Raw genomic sequence first — 19,872 nt, 5'->3', positions numbered from 1 at the left:
AGTAGATGGTGAGACTAAATTCGAATTTAAATTCACAATTTTAATTCAAGGACAAATTAAAATTAGAATTTCTTGATTCTATTTTTATCATTTCTTGTTACTATTTTCAACATTGAGGTTATTGAGAGAGCATCAATTGTATGCAAAGCTCAACAAGTGCAGTTTCTTTCAGAGTGAGGTCCATTACTTGGGGCATGTTGTCTCCAAGGAGGGAATAATAGTGGACCCAGAAAAGGTAAGAGCTATCATGGAGTGGGAAGCTTCTCGAAATGTAGATGAGGTGATATCCTCATGGGATTGGAAGGTTATTACAAGAGGTTCACTAGGAACTTCTCACATATTTATTATCCAATTACATCATTGCAGAGGAAAGGTAATGAGTTCAAATGGACACAAGAGTGTGAGTCTAGTGTTGAGTAGTTCAAGAAGTTGCTAACATGTGCACCAATGTTATAGATTGAAGATCCAGACAAAGAGTTTGTAGTATGTACATATTCTTGCAAGAGAGGACTTGGTGGAGTCCTTATGAGGGAAGGACAATTAGTGTGTTATGAGTCACGAAAACTGAATGAGCACGAGAAGAACCATCTAACGCATGATCTATAGCTAGCAACGATCATATATGCATCGAATTTGTGGAGGAACTATCTTCTTGATAGGAGCTTCATATTGATGAGTAATAATAGTGGGTTGAGATACTTGTTTTACTAGTTGAATCTAAACTCTAGGAAATCTAGATGGATGACCACGATTAGTGAGTTTTATTTTGAGAACAGATACATCAAAGGGAAGGAGAAGAGGGTCACAAATGATCTTAGCAGGTTGGTACAGGTAAATCATATAGCAGTTATGAGTTACTATGGGACAGATTGACAGGGTAGGATCTTACAAGCATGTCAGCAGGATATCAGGTATATGAAGATTGTGCATAGGTTGCAATAGATTAGAGGTACAGGTACTTGTAGTAGTATAGGTACAGGTACATGTAGTAGTACAGCTACAAGTACAAGTAGTAGTACAGGTACAGGTACATGTATAGGCGCAGGTGCACATGATGTGGGCTATTGTCTTATAGTAGATGGATTGGCCAGGTTTAGAGACTAGATATTTGTGCCAGATAGTATTGAGATCAAGAAGGTGATATTGAGGGAGTTTCATGCGAAACCATATTCGACTCACCCAGGTTATTAGAAGATATTGACCACAGTGAAGATTTTTTATTTTTTTCCAAATCTGAAGAAGGATGTAGCAGAGTTTATTTCTAGATGTTTGGATTGTCAGCAGGTGAAGGCAAAGTGTAAACATCTAGGTGGACTACTACACTCGATTGTGATTCTAGAGTGGAAATTGGAGGTCATTTCCATGGAATTTATCACAAGTTTTCCGAGGACAATGAGACAACATGATTCCATCATTGTTATTGTGGACAAGTTGACAAAGGTTGCGCACTTCATTCGAGTGAAGTCTACATTTTCAATTAATGATGTAGCACAGGTATTCATCAGAGATGTGGTTAGATTACATGGAGTTCCAAAGAATATTGTGTCAGAGAGCGATGCAAAGTTCACTTCTAATTTTTGGAAGGAGTTGTTTGCAGGTTTGGGCATAGAGTTGGTCCTCAGTACAACTTCTCATCTGCAAACATATGGACAAACTAAGACGATCAACAGGATGTTGGAGGACATGTTGAGGATGTACATGATGCATCAACAATGAAAGTGGGAAGAGCATCTTCCACTCATAGAGTTCTCTTATAGTAATGGGTATCAAGAATCTTTGAAGATGAGTCTGTTTGAGGCATTTTATGGGTGGAGTTGTAATACTCCCATCAGTTGGAGTGATTTGGTTAATAGGGTATTGATTGGACCAGACATGTTGGAGGAAATGGAACAACAAATGTATGTAATAAAGATGAATCTGAAAGAAGCACAAGATAGGTAGAAGATATAGGCATATCAAATAGGTTGTTCAAGGAGTTCCAAGTTGGGGAACATGTGTGCTTATGCATCAAATCAAAGAAGAGCTCCTTTATTTGGAACATGTTCCAAGTTGGCACCACGGTTTTGTGGACCTTTCAAAATCATTGAGAGGATTGGGATAGTAGCCTATCCACATGCATTGCCTCCAATAGTGAAATTCCATAATGTATTCCATGTTTCATTGCTTAAGAAGTATGTTAAAAATGTTGATCATGTGATTGACTAGTCTATACTACAGGTGGAGTGAGATGGAGAATTCCATCTAGAGCCTTAGTGTATATTGCAAAAAAAGGTGCTCATGCTTCGGCACCAAGAGATCGAGCAGGTTAAAGTGTAGTGGAAGCAGTTTGGGCCTGATGAAGCTGCATGTGAGATGGCAGATCTAATGCAAGCTATGTATCCTTCATTGTTTGCCAGTTGAGGCAAAGTAGTTTTGGTATGATGTTTGGTATATGTTTGGTATATGTTTTGGCATATGTTTGGGCAATGTTTTGATATATGTAAATATGTATATGGATGTAAATATCACCATGAGATATGTTATAAAGCTCCAATAAGCAGTATGGGTGTCATGTTATTATGATGTTATGTTTTAATATTGGTTTTCTTCTCAGCAGGGTGATCATTCTAATACTCCATCGAGCTATGTTATAAAGCTCAATGGGAAGTATGTTTTCCTTTCAACGGTTTTGTTGAGGTATAGGTGTAGTTGAACACCGAGAATAGTGTCCCCCAAGGGAGAGGGTTCTGTAATAACCTTGTGAAAAATTCCATGTAATAACAGTTAATAAAGGCCAAATAATAACCATGGTTGATGGGACACTTATTCGAAGTTGAATGTTGGGAAAAACATTATACTATGTGTTCATTTGGTTTATTATGGCTAAGGAAATTGGCAAAGGCAATGGCTAAGCCATTTGGAAAGGCAAGATGGCATTTGCCACATTTATTTATGAAAATAATAGAAATTAGGAGAAGAGGAAGCTGAAAGGTCATAGGTTGCATGAGAGGAGGAAATAAAGGAAAATAATGGAAAGTGAAGAAAATAGAGCCTTAATTGATAAAAAGGCTTTTGAGGATTAGTTGGTACCTTTTTCTAGTCTACTTTTGGAGCTCTCTCATTATTCTCTCTCTCTCTCTCTCTCTCTCTCTCTCTCTCTCTCTCTCACTCTTCAACACTGAGAGTTTTCTTAGAGCACTTTGGAATTGGATCAAGAAAGGAAAAGAAGGAAAGAGGAAGGAAGGAGAAAGGAAGGAAGAGCAGGATGAAGGAACTATAGTAGGATTCTTTGCAGGTATCGATTTGCATGTGTGTTTTCCTTGTTAGATTTGGCATGCATGGTATTGCATGTGGTTCTTTGATGTAATGGCATGGGTTTTACCAAGTGTGATAATGTTTTTGGCCTAGTCTTGTCATTTGTAGATAGCCATGGGATGATGGGGTTCTCATGTTTTGGTTGAGTTGGATTACTGGATGGATTCAAAGTTTACTGAGGTGGATCTCCAAATAATAGAACACATGGACTAGTAACCCCTGAACCGGATTGTGGGTTGTAGTAAAGGAAAATTTTTTGTTGCCTTGGTGGGCCTAGGAATCCTCGGTCGATGAATGGCGGGATATATGGTAAATCCTAAAGGTGGGTGCTCTCCATCAGGCCTAATAAATTTGGGATTGGATCTGTGTTAAAGCTTAGAGTGGGTCTCGGTTTAGGGCCTAGTGATCTAGTGTGGATTGCAGTAAAGCCCGAAAGACTAGGAGACAAGAAAATTCCTCATGGTGTAGGTGGAGAAATCTAGTGGCATCCATGCTTGTTTTGGCCTAGTGATCTCGTGGAGATCATGGTAAAGCCTATTATTACATGTTTACTATTTGGACTAGTGATCTAGGATGGATTATGGTAAATCATGGTTTCTATTGATGAGGGTGAGGTGGTTTAGCCTCGGGATGCCCTGGTTGGTTCTTTTGGTTTGAGTCCCCCGTTCATGCTTGGGATATGACATGGGGGTGAATGGCTAAAGAGAGAATTGGTTCATCCATTCTATGGTCGGGTGGAACATGGTAATCCCATCCTGAGTTGGCTTTTGCATTCATTAATAAGAGGTTCTTTCCTTGGTATCTTATGTGTAAATGTATTCGTTTATATGTGGATTTTATGGCTGATGTATCCTTGATATTTTTTTTGTTATTATGCTGGTTATAAGCATGTATTATTATGATGATGATGTATGGCTCTCCTCATCTTTTTATTTGTGAATGAATGGATAATGTATTTATGACCTAATATATTATAATGCAACTAATGATATAAGGGAACAATGATTCTTAGTGATTCTTAGATAACTGTGAGACCCATATGCATATATCTATTTTTTACATCTATAGATTACTTATTTGCGACATGTTAAACGAAAGGTTGGTCATGGCTAGTAGGGTTCCAGTCAAGTCCTTGTTTACGTAATTTAATTTGTATCATTATTAAGCTGTTATATTTCATATCTGAAGGTGTTATTTAGTTCTGGGCAGTGACGTGGGGTCTGGGCCTAAAAAAGTGGCTCAAATCCCGGTGATGCTGGAATAGCACTGGGTGTAAAGGTCCTTGGATGCTAGCATACCCATGTTGTGGGAGTGTCAAAAGCCTCCTCGACGCAAGAATGCCCATATCAATGGAGCGTCTAGGAGTTAAATGGCTTAAAAACTTAGTGGGACCGAGGGGTTGGTTACCTGAGAGGTTGGGATGGTTCGTGGGAGTCCTATTACTGATGTAGAAGATTTGTATGGTGTGTTTTTGTCCATTCCACCTCCTTAAGGTTAGGAGGTTGAATCATATCATAGTAACTTCTCGTCACATGTTTAACCCGGTTGGACGATTACTTCAGTAGATGTGGGAGGAGGGTGTTACATCAAGTGCTTGAGGACATTCTACGTATGTATGCAATGCAACAACTAGCCAAGTGGGAGGAGTACATCCATTTAATGTAATTTTCATACAATAATAACTACCATGAATCATTAAAAATGAGTCCTTTTGAAGTGTTTTAAGGGAAAAGATGTAGAAGCCATACTAATTGGAGCAGTTTGAAAGAAAAGTTAATATTAGGACCTTATATGTTGATAGAGATGGAGCATGCAATAAATAAGGCGTGGAAAAATTTAAAGGTTTCTCAAGATAGACAAAAAAACTTACGTAGACAAAAACAGAACCTACAAGGAGTTCCATGTGGGTTACCATGTATATGTGCGGTTTAAACCCAAGAGAAGTACTATGAGGTAGATTGGTTGCGCAAAGTTAGCACCCCGGTATTATGGACCTTTCCATATTTTGGAAAGGATAGGACCCATAGCACACAAACTTGCATTACAAAACCACATACCATTCCATAATGTGTTTCACTTTTCCCTGTTAAAGAAATATATATATATATATATGATTCCAGACACATCATAAGTTGGAAAGATGTACAGGTAAAATGTATGTGGAATTTTATAATGCATATTTTGATTAAATGGATGAATAGAATTAAAGACAATGTTATGCTTCTAATGCAAGTCAAACTGGACAGATAATTTCTAGTAGAACCTATGTGTATTCTAGACCAGAGAGAAACAATGTTGCGGAGGTGAGCTATCATCCAAGCTAAAGTGCAGTGGAGGCACTTTAGCCCAGAAGAGGCCACTTGGGAGGATGAGACCTTGATGTGACAAGTATATCTTGACCTGTTTCAAGGGTAAATATAAACATCGAGGACGATTTTTTAGAGGGAGGGAAGATGTAACAGCTCCAGTCATCAGAATTAGTTGTTAGAAAATGTTATTTACTATGATTTACTACCATTTACTTATGTATAAATGGGACTTAAATAATTAAATTCTTAGAGGAAAGCCTAGCGAAACTCAAAAGAACATGTAAAGGAATTTATATATGTATATGTATATATTTTTGTTAGTTAAGGATTTGGTGAGGCTTGGGACTCTCGTAGAGACCCTAAATGAATCCACCCAACTTCTAAATAGTTATGACAGTTACAATTCTTGGTTTCTCTCATTCCCTAGATATAAATGGATGTCAGTGGGAAGAGAGGGTTTTGTTTTCTTGCTCTTGGAAGAAGGAGAAGACAAAGAGACTTGGAAAAGCCCTGACCAATATGGAAAAGTGTAGCAGCACGCTACGTGTGTAGTAAATTCTTGAGCTAAGGTGGAACCAGTGGAAGATTTCAACACAGAAAAAATCTATAAAATTTTAGGTTGGAACTTGGGAGGGGTCTTGATTCATGTAGATTTAGCTGGATCAGTTACAATCACAATAACTTCTTTGGATGTTGGGGAAGATCAGGGGAGAATGAAATCTAATTGTCGATCTCATTGGTAGGGAGGAGGGCCCTCTTCCGGTCGAGTTCCTCAACTACCTAGTTCTATTCATATAATTATGCGTGAAGATGTTATGTTTAAAATTACATAGACTGTAGATCTGTGTGACTGAGTTTCAATTATATGTGCCTAAATCTCCTGAATTTGTACATGTTTCAATTTAGGATAAAATTGTTGTGAAAATTTAGTAGAACATGTATGGTTGGTTCCATATTATGAGTTCAAAAAGAGATGTAAATATACACATAATATGAGCCAGAAGTTTTATGAACAGAAGGATGAGAGTGAGTTTGGGGTTAAATATTGAACCAGTTAACACTATTATATCAAATCGGTTAGGTTAGCTCATCCAACAGGGGGGCAATGGATAGAACAATCATATACCCACAAAATAAAAAGAAAAGAACCTTGTGGGCCAAGAGGGAGACTAGAAAGTCTCCAGTTCTCTCAAGACCTGAGGTCAGGTAGGAAGAGTTTAACAATAATGTAATTACATGTAAAAAGCTAGAGTTACAAATAAAAACCCTTAATAAGGTTACCTAAATGATTTCACATAACCAAGCAGTACAAATATTAACCCAGAATGCCTGCCTCATACAATGTAAAAGAAAAGAAACATTACATGGAGGCCATGCCACTATGTACTATAAACTAATAAAACATCAACTTTTAAAGAAAATGATTGATGAGGAACATATTTATGACAAGCTGTTAATGGAAAGCAGGAAAGATTATTTAACTTCTAAAAGAAGTAAACTGTGTGAAATATATAAACAATTAGTTTCTAACATTATAAGAAATAACTGTAACAAGGGTAATGGCCTCTTATGGCAATAAGAGGACCTTCATGAGAGAAGGGTTTCATTCACATATGATTAGCAACAATATACTTCCAAATAGTTTCGGCACTGCCGTATGAGACGGGTCTACCGACCCTTAAAAAACTATCATTTACATACAGGAAAGAAAAACCCAAAACATTGTTTCCAACTACTAATAAATTTAAATTTGATCCATAGATGGTAGGGTTTCTCCCTCTATCCTGGAAAAATCCCAATAGAGAGAGAACTAAATGTATATGACTGAGAATAAATTCTGGAAAAATGGAACTAGGCCTTATAATAAAATAAATGCTTCTCATCAAGTCAGACCATAAATTATATAAGAACCCTAGAAAGGAAACTGACCTAGTCAATATCTTGTGATACTGAACTATTCAAATCCAAAGTGAATACGCCAACAGAAATAAAATCCCTTACAAGCAACGAAGAGGAAGTTTGGTTAGAGATTTAAGTAATGCAAGGAGAAACCATGAGAATTAAAAAAAAAGAAACAAAAGGTTACTTGTAGCCGAAGATTATACATGACCACCAAGATACCAACCTTGTATATCAAATGAGACTTAGTCCATTACTAGGTTGGTGATAAATTAAGCCATACTGCAATTAGTTGAACCTGTACTTACCTTGTTTCAGCAGCTTAGCTTGGTATTGGTGACCTCAAGATGTCGACCATAAACCATGAATATGCAAGTCGAGACCAAATAAAGAGTAATTCTTACTTGTAGAAAACACAGAGAATTTTTTTACAAAAAAATATAGATACATTTTGAATGATTAACCCTACCTGCACCCGTGAGACTGGTAATATAGTCAGTGAACCGTAGATGTCAATGAACATTAGAATAAAATCACTAGCTGCAGAGTAACATCGTTGGATAAAAGGGAGGAAGGAATGAAGTTCATCAACAAGGGTTTTGGAGGGTTGTTACAATAACTGCCCCCCACACTTGACAAACTAATCACCACTTGAGTTAATCAAATAATGTTATATATAAATACATGTAGTTTTTTCTCAAGATAGGTAGACTATTTTGGATACACAATCACTTGGTTGAGAGAATATCTCAGCTACACACCAATCTAGGAAAAATCTAGATCTAAACAACTCCTAAGGAATATGAACATGCTCTTTTACATAATTGGAATCACCACTGAGACAAGTAGGAATTATATTTTCCATGTCACCCCCATAATGACTACTTGTCTTGATCTCAACCAACAAAGTCTAAATGTGGTCCTCATGTTTACAAACATGATAAAAAATATGTCAACGTCCACATAAAGGAACAACTATCTACTGGAATGCATGAGTACCAACCGCTGCAACCACTAGTCTACTAGGATGTCCTTCATGTACATGGTTAAGTCAACCGGTATCTGCATACATGTACATGTACCTATAAATCCCCCTCCATGATCATCATGATGGGTTTTCTCGGATTACTCATAACCATGCTTTGGGTTTTATCAGCTTACCTTAAACCATGCTTAGGGTTTTGTTAGATTACCGTAAACCATTCCTAGAGGTATTCCTGTCAACTTCACTCTCACATATGGTGGTTTCTGTCTTACCACAAACCGACACTGCAAAGTGGTTTTTGGCACAAACCTGCACTTACATAGTGATTTCTCGGTTACCACAAACTTGCACTTCCAAAGTGGTTTCTGGATGACCACAAACTTGCAATTACAAAGTGGTTTTAAGATTACCACGAACTTCATTCGGTACACATGTCTCATCAGGTTTACATTACACACTCCAACTCATGGAATTACTAAGTACATACTTTCCAAAGACCACTACAAAACATCCTAGACTTGCTTAGTAATAAATGTATGTGAGACATAATAAACCATCATCATGAGTCTATTCCACAAACTCACACACACTTTAATTTACTTGTCCATCATCCTTTAATATTTGATGATGTTCAAATCACCATCTTCTAATGCAATCTTTAGTGTCATGTCTTAATGTTATGTGGTAATCAATACTTTTCCTACAAATTTGTGTATTGTTGGAATGACCAGTTCCAACACACACCCAAAATTGTGACAATAGTTGGTCAGAATAATGTCACTACAATAAAAACCAGAAATACCATGACATGACGTCATCAAAATCAGCATCATTATCGCCACACTCCTCCATTCCAACTTTATCAGACATTATTGACACCTTTATGATTCGACCAACAATTTCCAACTGCCCGAGCATCTTCAAGTTTTGTAAATTGAACCAATCCAAAAGCCTTGCACTGGCTAGTCTTGGGATAAGTAGGCAATTGAACCAGCTCAATGAAACCAAATGGCTTGAAAACCTGCCAATGTTGATCCTCAATTACATTGAATTGGAGATTACCAACGAACAATCTTTGGACTCTTCAAGAATAGGGCCAAATAAAACCACTAGTAGCTCCAACGACTCCAAAAACATTTGGAAGAGATGACCTTCAATCTTCCTTGTAAGATGGCTACTAAGTGAGCACTAATACCCCTTATCAACCAGAATTGTTCATTTCTCCACCATTCAAAATCTTCAAGTCTAAAGGTTTCCAAGGGGGTCGACACGCCGGAAGCATAGCTCTACCATTAAGATTGTTGGCAACATTAGACTTTGTCATCATTGCCGTGATTGAGCTCTCATCCCGAGGATTGTATTTAATTGGAACAATTTGTTCTAGATCACCCATAAGATTTAAATGTCTAGGTGAAACTCATCTTACCAAGATGTTGGAACACATACCGCTGTTAGATGGTCTCCCTCTGGTTCCTTTGGAAATAAACTCCCCATTTCCCTTATTTGTCAGCGATGAAGCAGACCGCGAATGATCGAACCTGTAATCACATGAATCTCGCTGAACAGGGAAAGCATACTGCAACCCTAGAAATGCTTTACTGCCCGAGAGAAAGTGAAGCTGGGTTGCTCACCTCATAGCGGCCTGCATTGAGATCTCCTCCGGGGCAATAATCCAAAACCCTCCTTGCGCAGGAAGCTGCAATCTTAGCGTTTCCTTAAAATGATTCGAAAACCTTTGTACATCGTGGGACTGGTTATGCTATTGAACAAGTCACAAGCTAGAGTGAAGACATAGCGTTTTATCAGAGAAAAAACCGTGACCTCATCTTTATCGATCCAATACTTTTCCATTTAACGTTTGGTGTGCGAATTTTAGCACCCTGTTGTCAATGTCAGGCTCGAATTTTAGTACCCTGTTGTCAATGTCAGGCTCGATCTCCTCCAAGATGACTAGATCATTGCTCATCTCATGCTCACCGAAGCTTGTCTGTTAGAACGCAACACCTTTGGCTCTTCTCAATGAAGCCCAAGCACACCTTCTCAGGTCGATTTCTACCTTGCCTCGATTCTGTTCCAACATGGAGAGGTTTTCACCTTCATACCATCGAAGGTTTATCTCCTACGCACAGGTTACCACAGATCCACGACCACATGAACTCAACAACACTGGTTTGACTCTTCCACATAGGTCTTCCAACACTCCAACACAAATAGTCCACATACACCCCTAACAATATCTCCACACAGACCTATGCCAAGCTTGGCCACCTTATGGCCACAACTCTCTACCTCATGTTGCGAGTAGCAGTGTGTCACCCAAGCACTACAGACTCGTTTTCACGCAGAGTACTTTGGATTGGATTTTCAACCCTCCTCAGTACTCTATTGTTTATAAATTCAATAACGTGGAACTCAACTTGACATTGAGACTCTCCACTGGGTGCATGGAAGTCAGGCTGGGATATGTCAATCGCATTAAGCAAGTCATGAGTGTAAATCTTTGAACGAAGGCGGCCTTCCCATTTTCCATGACTCATCACCGTCAGTGAATCAGATTATTCTAACTTCTCTTCAGAAATATTTAGTTCCCTGAAAATGGCCAATGTCATTTTCTTGACACGGTCGAGTGGGGACAAATAGAATGCATTGAAAATGATTCCCTGTGACTTGAGAAACGCTTGCCGCTTCAGATTGGCTATCGGGTTCACCAATACAAAACAGTAAGCACTACCGACCGGCGACAACAACACCAGTCACACACAGTTCTCATATGCTCCACGCAATCAACCTGTAGGATAACTCTCTCCATATCAGCGCGCACACATGAGGAGTACTCGGGCGACATCTTTACTAACTTTATTATTAGACAACATCACACTCCTTCGGCTCTCACAAACCCGATCGAAGGACAAATTTAGCAAATTAAAAACTAAAGCAAAATATACTCTATTATTTCCTCGACCCAGTGGGGGCCAAGGCGGAGGGCCATACATGTTATGCTACTGATTTGAAAATAGATAACCACGTTTAAATAATGTTATATATAAATACATATGACGTAGGTTGAATATTTTGGATACACAATTCTTTAGTTGACAGAATATGAATATCTTAATCACACACCAATTTAAAAAATATCTAAATCTAAATACTTTTAAAAGATAAAAATAAAACTCTTTTATATAAAAAATTATACCCAACCTTTCTAAATCTACCCAGCCTATAGTTTAGATCGAAAATGAAATCAACCATGAGAATAAGAGAAGATGGCCACTACGCCATAAAACACGCAGTTTTCGAAAAACTTCAAAAAGTTAAACTTTGTGGGGCTGAGTGGGCATAAGGACTTAACATTACAAACCCAAGGTTAATAATTGGATAATAGGCTATAAGGAAAACCCTTTAAATGCTAATGCTAGTCCGATCAATATGTAAAAGATAATAAATATGGTACATTTGTTCGATAATAGCTTGAATATAAAGATGATACATTCAATATAATGAATTTCCATTGACGTTTAAAGTTTGAAACCTTGAATGGTAAATTTGTTTTTATGTGCGTTGTTTGTGGTAATTGGAAGAAACGTGTACCTGTTACATTGGAGTTGATCGATAAAAGGTCATTTAGCTAGTTTGGTTAAGGGAACCATAAAATGTGATGATCAACTTGGCGTAGTCATAGAACCATTTTGATACATTAAGTAATGGTATGGGTCTACCATTGACAATTTAATGCCCAAAATTTTGATAACTCCTCATCTTTCCATTAATATTTTATAAGAGATTTTAAAATTTGATGACGTATAGGTTAATTTTAAATAATACATTTATTACTAGCTAGGTTTTCTAATATTGTGTTTGCTATAAGTTTTATTATAAGTGATTTTTTATCATTTTTGGTATATTTTATTGCAAACAATTTTATCATAATTAATATTTAAAAAAATAAAAATAACAATAAATTCAACAATACTATTTTCATTAATTAAATAGAAATTTTTGTTTTTTTATCTAATTTTCTAGCATTATTCCCATTTATTTATTTATTTATTTATTTATTTATTTTAGTGAACTTTTGTTCAGATAAGTGAGTATAGAGGATAAGAATCATAGAGTCAAAATAGTGAGTATAGAGAATAAGAATCATAGAGACAAAATATTTATTAGGACAAACTGCCTTATAACTATAAGGCAATGTATAATTCTCTCTCTCTCTCTCTCTCTCTATATATATATATATATATATATAATCAAAATTGAAATTACATATACATATTTGGTTTTTATTGTTAATCCATTCTACTATAATTGTTTTATTGATGGTTGATATTACAACTGAATACAAAAGATATAGGGTAAAAATATTTAATTCTTACTTTCATTATAAATAAAATATTTCCATATACATATGGAAGTAAGATAATTTTATTTCAAATTTGAAAATTCTTTTAAAATAATTAAAACAAATAAAGTTGATATTATTTATATATTTATATTTCAATTTATTATTTAAATAAACCATTATAATATTCAATTTAATGTGCAAAGAGAATAAGTGATTGAAGGTAAAAAGATTTAATGATGTAGAATTAATTCAATTTTTAATATAAATTTAATATATGACGTTTAAAAAATATTACTAGTAATTAAAAATTTCAATGTGCATTATAAATAAACTATTTTAAAATATAAAATTAAATAATATTTAAATATATTTAAAAACATATAAAGGGAATAAGAAAAATTCAATATGCACAATGTAATATTTAAAATATATCAATGTTGATATTAACTGAATTAATTCAATGTCAACAAATTACATATTATATAATAATAATAATAATAATAATAATGTCACTATATTATAGAAAGTAATTGAAAAATTGAATTCATGTTATTATAGCACTTCAAGTATCATTATTTTGTATTTTGTTCATTTTAATAAGTTATAATTTTGAGTAGAGCAATTTTTTGTTGAATTGCATGTTCAAACTATTTTATTCCATGTATTCAATCAATTTTCAAGGGTTGAATCTATTTATGCGTTCAAAAATGTAATTTAAAAAATGAAAAATTACAAAAACGTATAGAAAGAGAGATTCATCTTAACCATTATCTATCAAGTACTTAGAGAGATACAAATTTTGGAAGTGCAATTTTTTTAAATTTTACACTTAAAGAGATTTGATTCCTCTCAACTCTTACTACATCTATATTTAAAATAAATCTATATTAATTAACTAAATTGTAAGACAAATAAAAAATAAATCATGTGTGTTTAGGTAACTTCCCACCTCTAAGACATTAATTTTGTAGCTACGAGAAAGTACAAAGTTTGGTATCAAAAGACAGATTATTTACTTGCAGAAGAAAACCAACTCATTCATAGCTAAAGATCATGGATCCCTAATTATGATGTTAGCTATTAGTCGCTGCCCTCCGGGCTTGCAGGGACTATAGTAATCAGTTGAAGCTTTGCCATTAATCTGTACACAAAAATTGATGACAAAAACTTTGGTTTAAGTTAAAGTTGCAATGACATTTTACTTTTAACAAATGACATTTTAGTTTTAACATTAAGTTTTTGTTTACCACATTTTATTGATAACAAAGGTTTTTGTTCACCATCTTATTTGGCCTCTTCCTGAGATCAGCCTGGAAGAGGCCCACGATGCACATTGGCATTGGCATTAGGATATCAGCTATTATCATTGGCATTAGGATATCATCTTGGCCCACATCGCACATTGGCATTGGCATTAGGATATCAACTTTACAATATGAAAATGACATGAACATGGCATTATTTTCAAGTGAAGTAATGCTAGCATTACTTCACTAATATTTAATGTTTTTATTTACTTCCCTTGCTTGATGCTTATTAAAATTTTAATCTATCTCCAACTTGATGTCGATTAAACTTCTCCGAGCTTGACATCATTAAAATTGTCTCTTTGGCTTGACATCTAGTTTTATGCACTTTGTCCAACAAGCTGCCACATGTTCTACCTGGCGCAACTCCAACACCCTTCCGCAGAGACCTTTCATCTCAGACTTCTAGTTTTCCATCTAGTTCTATGCGCTTTTCCCTTCCGCAAAGACCTTTCATATCATACTTCTGGTTTGCCATCTGGTTCTATGTGCTTTGTCCAACAAGCTGCGACATGTACTACCGCCCTTCTGCAGAGACCTTTCATCTCAAACTACATCTTGCAGATTTGTAATTCTCTATATCTTGCAGATTTTTGATTCTATGGTTTCTCTACTTCCTTTGTTGATTCATACACTCCCATTCTGGACTCTTCATAAATCAGTCATGAGAAGACTAGCTCCAAGTCCTGATGAATGGAAAAAAGTGAGGTAACATAAAAATGGTTAGAAATAGCAAGATTCTTTCATCAAGTTTATGACTATAATTACTTTAGTTCATTATGTGCACAAATTTTCCACACTCTTCATTGTTTCCATTGAAATATTAGTTTTAAAACACATGCTTTCTTGGGAATTTAATTAGTTATACCTATATATTTCATGCAATTTTGGTCAATTGCTGTACTGGAAATATATTGCTCTGGAAATATATAGCTCTAACCTTTTAGACCTTTGTATATGTTCTGTTCTGTCTTTCCTTTTTTAGATTTGATATTTTCTAGTTGGAGATGGTCTGTTACTTTACTATTGTTGTTGGTCACTGCTTTCTGCACCTTCGCAACAATTTACGCGCCATCAATTGCACTGCAAAAAATGTGTAATCATTAATATGAGTGATATTTAATCCTTGGAAATGAATTCTTAAAGCCATTTAATACATTAATTTAATTTTTTTGATAGTGTTGTCTTATTTCATGGAATTCATGGAGTTGATTCTTGTATTCTAAAGCTTTTGTTATTCTTTTTATACTAGGGTATTTTATTTTTTTTATAAAATACGAAAATTAAGCCACCCATCATTTCAAGGAGGTACTTATTCTTTAGGGCCTGGCTATTATCTATAAACAAGTGTGGTATTTACTTAGTGTTCAAGCCCTCCCTATTAGCTATAAACAAGTTTCCACAAGTTTAGAATGAATCGATGGATATTAGGATTTCCATGGGTTTAAAGAGAAGAATTGATAAATGAATATCAAGAAGAGGCTTGGCAATAATTAATTAGTTACATGTTATTAGTTAGTTACATTTTCTTATGAACATCTTATGATTCCCTGTTTGTTTATAGGTTCTTCCTAATAATACCCCTTCAAAATTAACTCGAGAATATCTACATACCTAGAGTGTGGTGACTGTAGTAGAATTAAGATGAGAAGATCTACATACCTGGAGTGTGGTGACTGTAGCAACAATAGGTACCTCGAGACGACCTGGGGATAATAATTAACTAAAATTTGAAGAAGTTTCTCATGCACTTATGTATGTTGCGTTGCACCTCAACATCATTCCTCAACATCATCCCTATGAGAAAAAGACAAGACAATGAGGAAGTGGTCAATCTCATAATTACAACACAGTTCAATGAATAAAATCAATTATGGTTGATTTTCATGACATTATAGCCACCTCTAAATCTTGCAACATAGAACCACAAAACCACAGTTGGAATGCGTGCATCCGCACATCTAAATATTGCAACACAAAAACATAGAACCACATTTGGAATGCGTGCATCCTCTTATGTGTTGCTCCTTCAGAGGGGAAAAGGTGAGAGGTTTGTTGCCCTGGAATCACTTGTATCAAATTATGTTCTTCCTAGTGAGCATGACCCTAGTTTAAAGAATACTAAGTTACCAAGCCCATTCCCTGGGCGAGATATTATTATTCAACCTTGGGTCGAAATAATATTTAGCAACTCTTCATGCTAGATAGAGTTTCTAGAAAGACAAAGCTCTCTGTGAAATTGAGTTCTTTTAAAAATTTCTACAAATAGTACATGCACCCTATGAAAAAGTGTCACTGCGAAAAAAACACCACAGTAAAATTATTAACCATGAAAATATTTCTAGATTCATTAATGTTATTGGTACATCAAACACAATCCTAAGCAATTTTGAGTAAGAGATTCCTGAAAGTTTTCAGCTTAATGGAAATCAGGGCAAAGAAAGGGATTTAAGAATGTAATTATTTTCTTTCTTTTAACCCTGCAATTGAAATTGGTGGAAATAAAATTTGGTCAAAACAGGGTGTAGCACACATAGGTTTCACTGGATTTTTGTAGATTCTCCTTGCCTTGCATGCCCGCTCTGCTTATAGTTACCATGGTGAAATAGGTGGAGTGATAGTAAACCGTCATTCTGGCTTAAACAAAATTCATCTGAGCGATAAGACTTGTCAAACATTAAACAATAGAATTGAGATTTAGATACTCACATGTGGCGTAATGCATGTTTTGATGATTGCCACCTTCAGTATAATGCATGTTTTGATTATTGCCACCTTCCTGTCACCTCTAATTCAGTTGGTGTGGACGCTTTCCAATGTTTTCCAAAGAGATTAAGATATCATATATCGTATCGTATTTGTTTATATGATTTTAAAAAAATCATAGATAACCATTTATAGGATTTAAATAAAATCTTAATTAACTTTAAGCTTTCCATTTTGAACATAAAGTTTATTTATTTGGGTGGAACAATTCAAGCTGGGAATGTCCAAAGGAGAGAAATGCTAAAGTTCCAAATGTGGTGTGCGTGTGTCTGATATCGCTATTGAATCTCTGGAAACATCTTATCACTAGAGGATCTGTGCAAGCTTTATCACAGCCTTATCACGGGAGGGAGGAACCGTCTTTATCGCTTCCATTCTTACTAGAAATGTCCTTCTTGCTCACCTTCTCACAGGAGGAACCGTCTTTATCGCTTTGTGGCTTAATATCCGAATCATCTTCCTTTCACTTGCCTTAACTAGACCTGATGGAGCTAGCAAATACCAGGAATCACTTTTCAGATAGTCAAGAATCTAGAGACCTTAGAAGAAAGCACCAGGTTGATGGATTGATCGATGGCAAGCACGAGACATCACCTGCGAACTAGGCCGGATTCCTTTTGCCTTTCCCAATCAACATATTTGATCAACCATCTATAATACTACTCCCCATCAAGGTCGAGAACTCACATTTTAGAATAGTCAAATTGATTCTAAAATTCTTAATCGTTGTTTCAAGTTCTATAATTTATATAATTCATTAATAGCGTGGCTAGTTCATTCAATACATTATCTAAACGTTCTGTCTTGCACTTGACCCTATGCGAGCCATGTCTCCCATTGCCCAGTACATATGACCTAACATTTGGGGCATTAAAAGGTTTTGAATCCTTGGGTTTTAGGGAATTTAATTTACCCAAATTGAACCATCTCCCCCAATTCATATGGCATGGCATCCGCCTTAAAACTATGTTGGGGCGTGCGAATAAATCATGTAGTGCCTCAAATTGTGGCACTTTTGGTTTGGAACAGGCTCTCAATACTATGATACAAGAAAGATTATTCGCCTGGAACTTTCTCTGTAGTCCTCCAACTTAGGGCAGGGACTAGCTACCGGGCAGCCCCCCTTATTTGTTATATAAACAATGAATATACCCTTTCATCGCACATTATGGAGATGAACATTTTCCTGCAATGATTGTTCGTAACTATATCTCCCCTTGGAACATTACTTCTGGAGATACTTGATTTGTGATTGTTATTTGGAAGCATAAATGTTGCAGCATTTATCTTCTAGTTTGAGAGCATGGTATTTTCTATTCTCCGTGATATTTTTCTATTTTCTATTGAATTAAATTGAAATTTTTTATTTTTCATTGGATATTTTTTTTTGACTATTTCTAAATTGATTTAAACAAAAAATTACATAAATTTTTGTTTTTATATTGTTTGTATCACTCTACACTATACTATCAATATATGAGTGACGCCTCCAAAAATTTGAAGTGCAACAAATTTAATTATGTAATCAAATTTTAATCAAAAATATTTTTCATTAGTTAATTTTTTTTGAACTTTGTTAAAAAGATAATTAAATTAAGTATGGGGGTTTACGCAGTGCATTATATTAGATATCCTTTTGGGATTTAACTGCGTTAACTAAGTCATTCACCTGATGCAATGAATGCTAAGTGAACTATTCAAAAATCATGAGAAATTAGTCAATTGCGACTACCTCTCATGGAAATGGTCATACGTGAATGACTTACTTAACGCAATTGAATCTCAAAATAATATCTAATAATTAAATTAATAGTTAGAAATTTAAAAATATTCTAACTCTAATGAAAATTTATTTCTTTTCAACTATTATCTTATTACTTTAAACAATTTAGTTTTAACCACTGTCTTATTTCTTTAAATAATTTGGTTTTTCTTAAAATAAATAAATAAATAAAAAATAATAATAAAATTTACATTAATAATTTAACCACAAAATTATTATAAAGATTTCAGACATTTTTAAAAACAAATTAAATTAAAAGCTAGAAAAAGATTTCAGATATTTTAAAAACGAATTAACCTAAAAGCTAGAATGATGAACAACTATTCGATATGTTTTTTCCATTTATTAAACAAACCAATTAATTGACAAATTATTTTTTAATAACTTCTTTACCAATTTATCATAAACATTATTATATTATTGCAAAATAACCATTAATATAGATAAAAACTTGAACAATCATTTATGACAAAAAGCATTACTTATAAAGTTCATCCTTCAAAGATAATCAATATTAAAAGAAAAAACCGATTAATTAAACCTCTCATAGATCTTAAAATTATCATATTACAATATATTGTATATTTAACACAAATTTTCACTAAAAACAAAGTAATTGAAAAATATTTCAGTGGAAATGACCAGCAATTATAAATTATTTTTCACATATCATGTTTTCACAATATGATAAAAAAAAGTAATTAGGATATTGTAGAGATAGGTGTCACGAAGAAAAGATCATATCGGATAACGCCATGTTGAAAGAAATAAATTAATTAATTAGGAAAATAAAAAACTATGAATAAGAAAATATCCACAAGGAGAAGGTGGTGCAGACTCGGAGAGTGTCTTATCGCCTGACGGCCGAAGGGACAGAGAATAACGACAAAAAAATCATCCACGTGTACTTGTAGTTGCATACACCAGCTCTGTGATGACGGGGCTTCCCCCGAGACGATAAGGTCAATATCTGATCCTACCATTTTCAAAAAAAAATATGAAGGGAAAAAATTATGGCTAAAATTTTTATTTCGTTATATATTATTTAATATTTAAAAATATAATTTAAATAATGAAAAACAATATATTATATTTTATATTTTAAAAAATTTTGCATAAAAAAATTGATCTTCTCATTCTATATTTAAAATGGATTTATGCTAATATAAATTAAAAGCAATGTA

Source organism: Pinus tabuliformis, chromosome 4_1, assembly GCF_031772625.1.
Source record: "Pinus tabuliformis cultivar Carrire ecotype Pingquan chromosome 4_1, CPIR1, whole genome shotgun sequence".
Classification (NCBI taxonomy): domain Eukaryota; kingdom Viridiplantae; phylum Streptophyta; class Pinopsida; order Pinales; family Pinaceae; genus Pinus; species Pinus tabuliformis.
Note: the sequence above shows the minus strand (reverse complement) of the source record.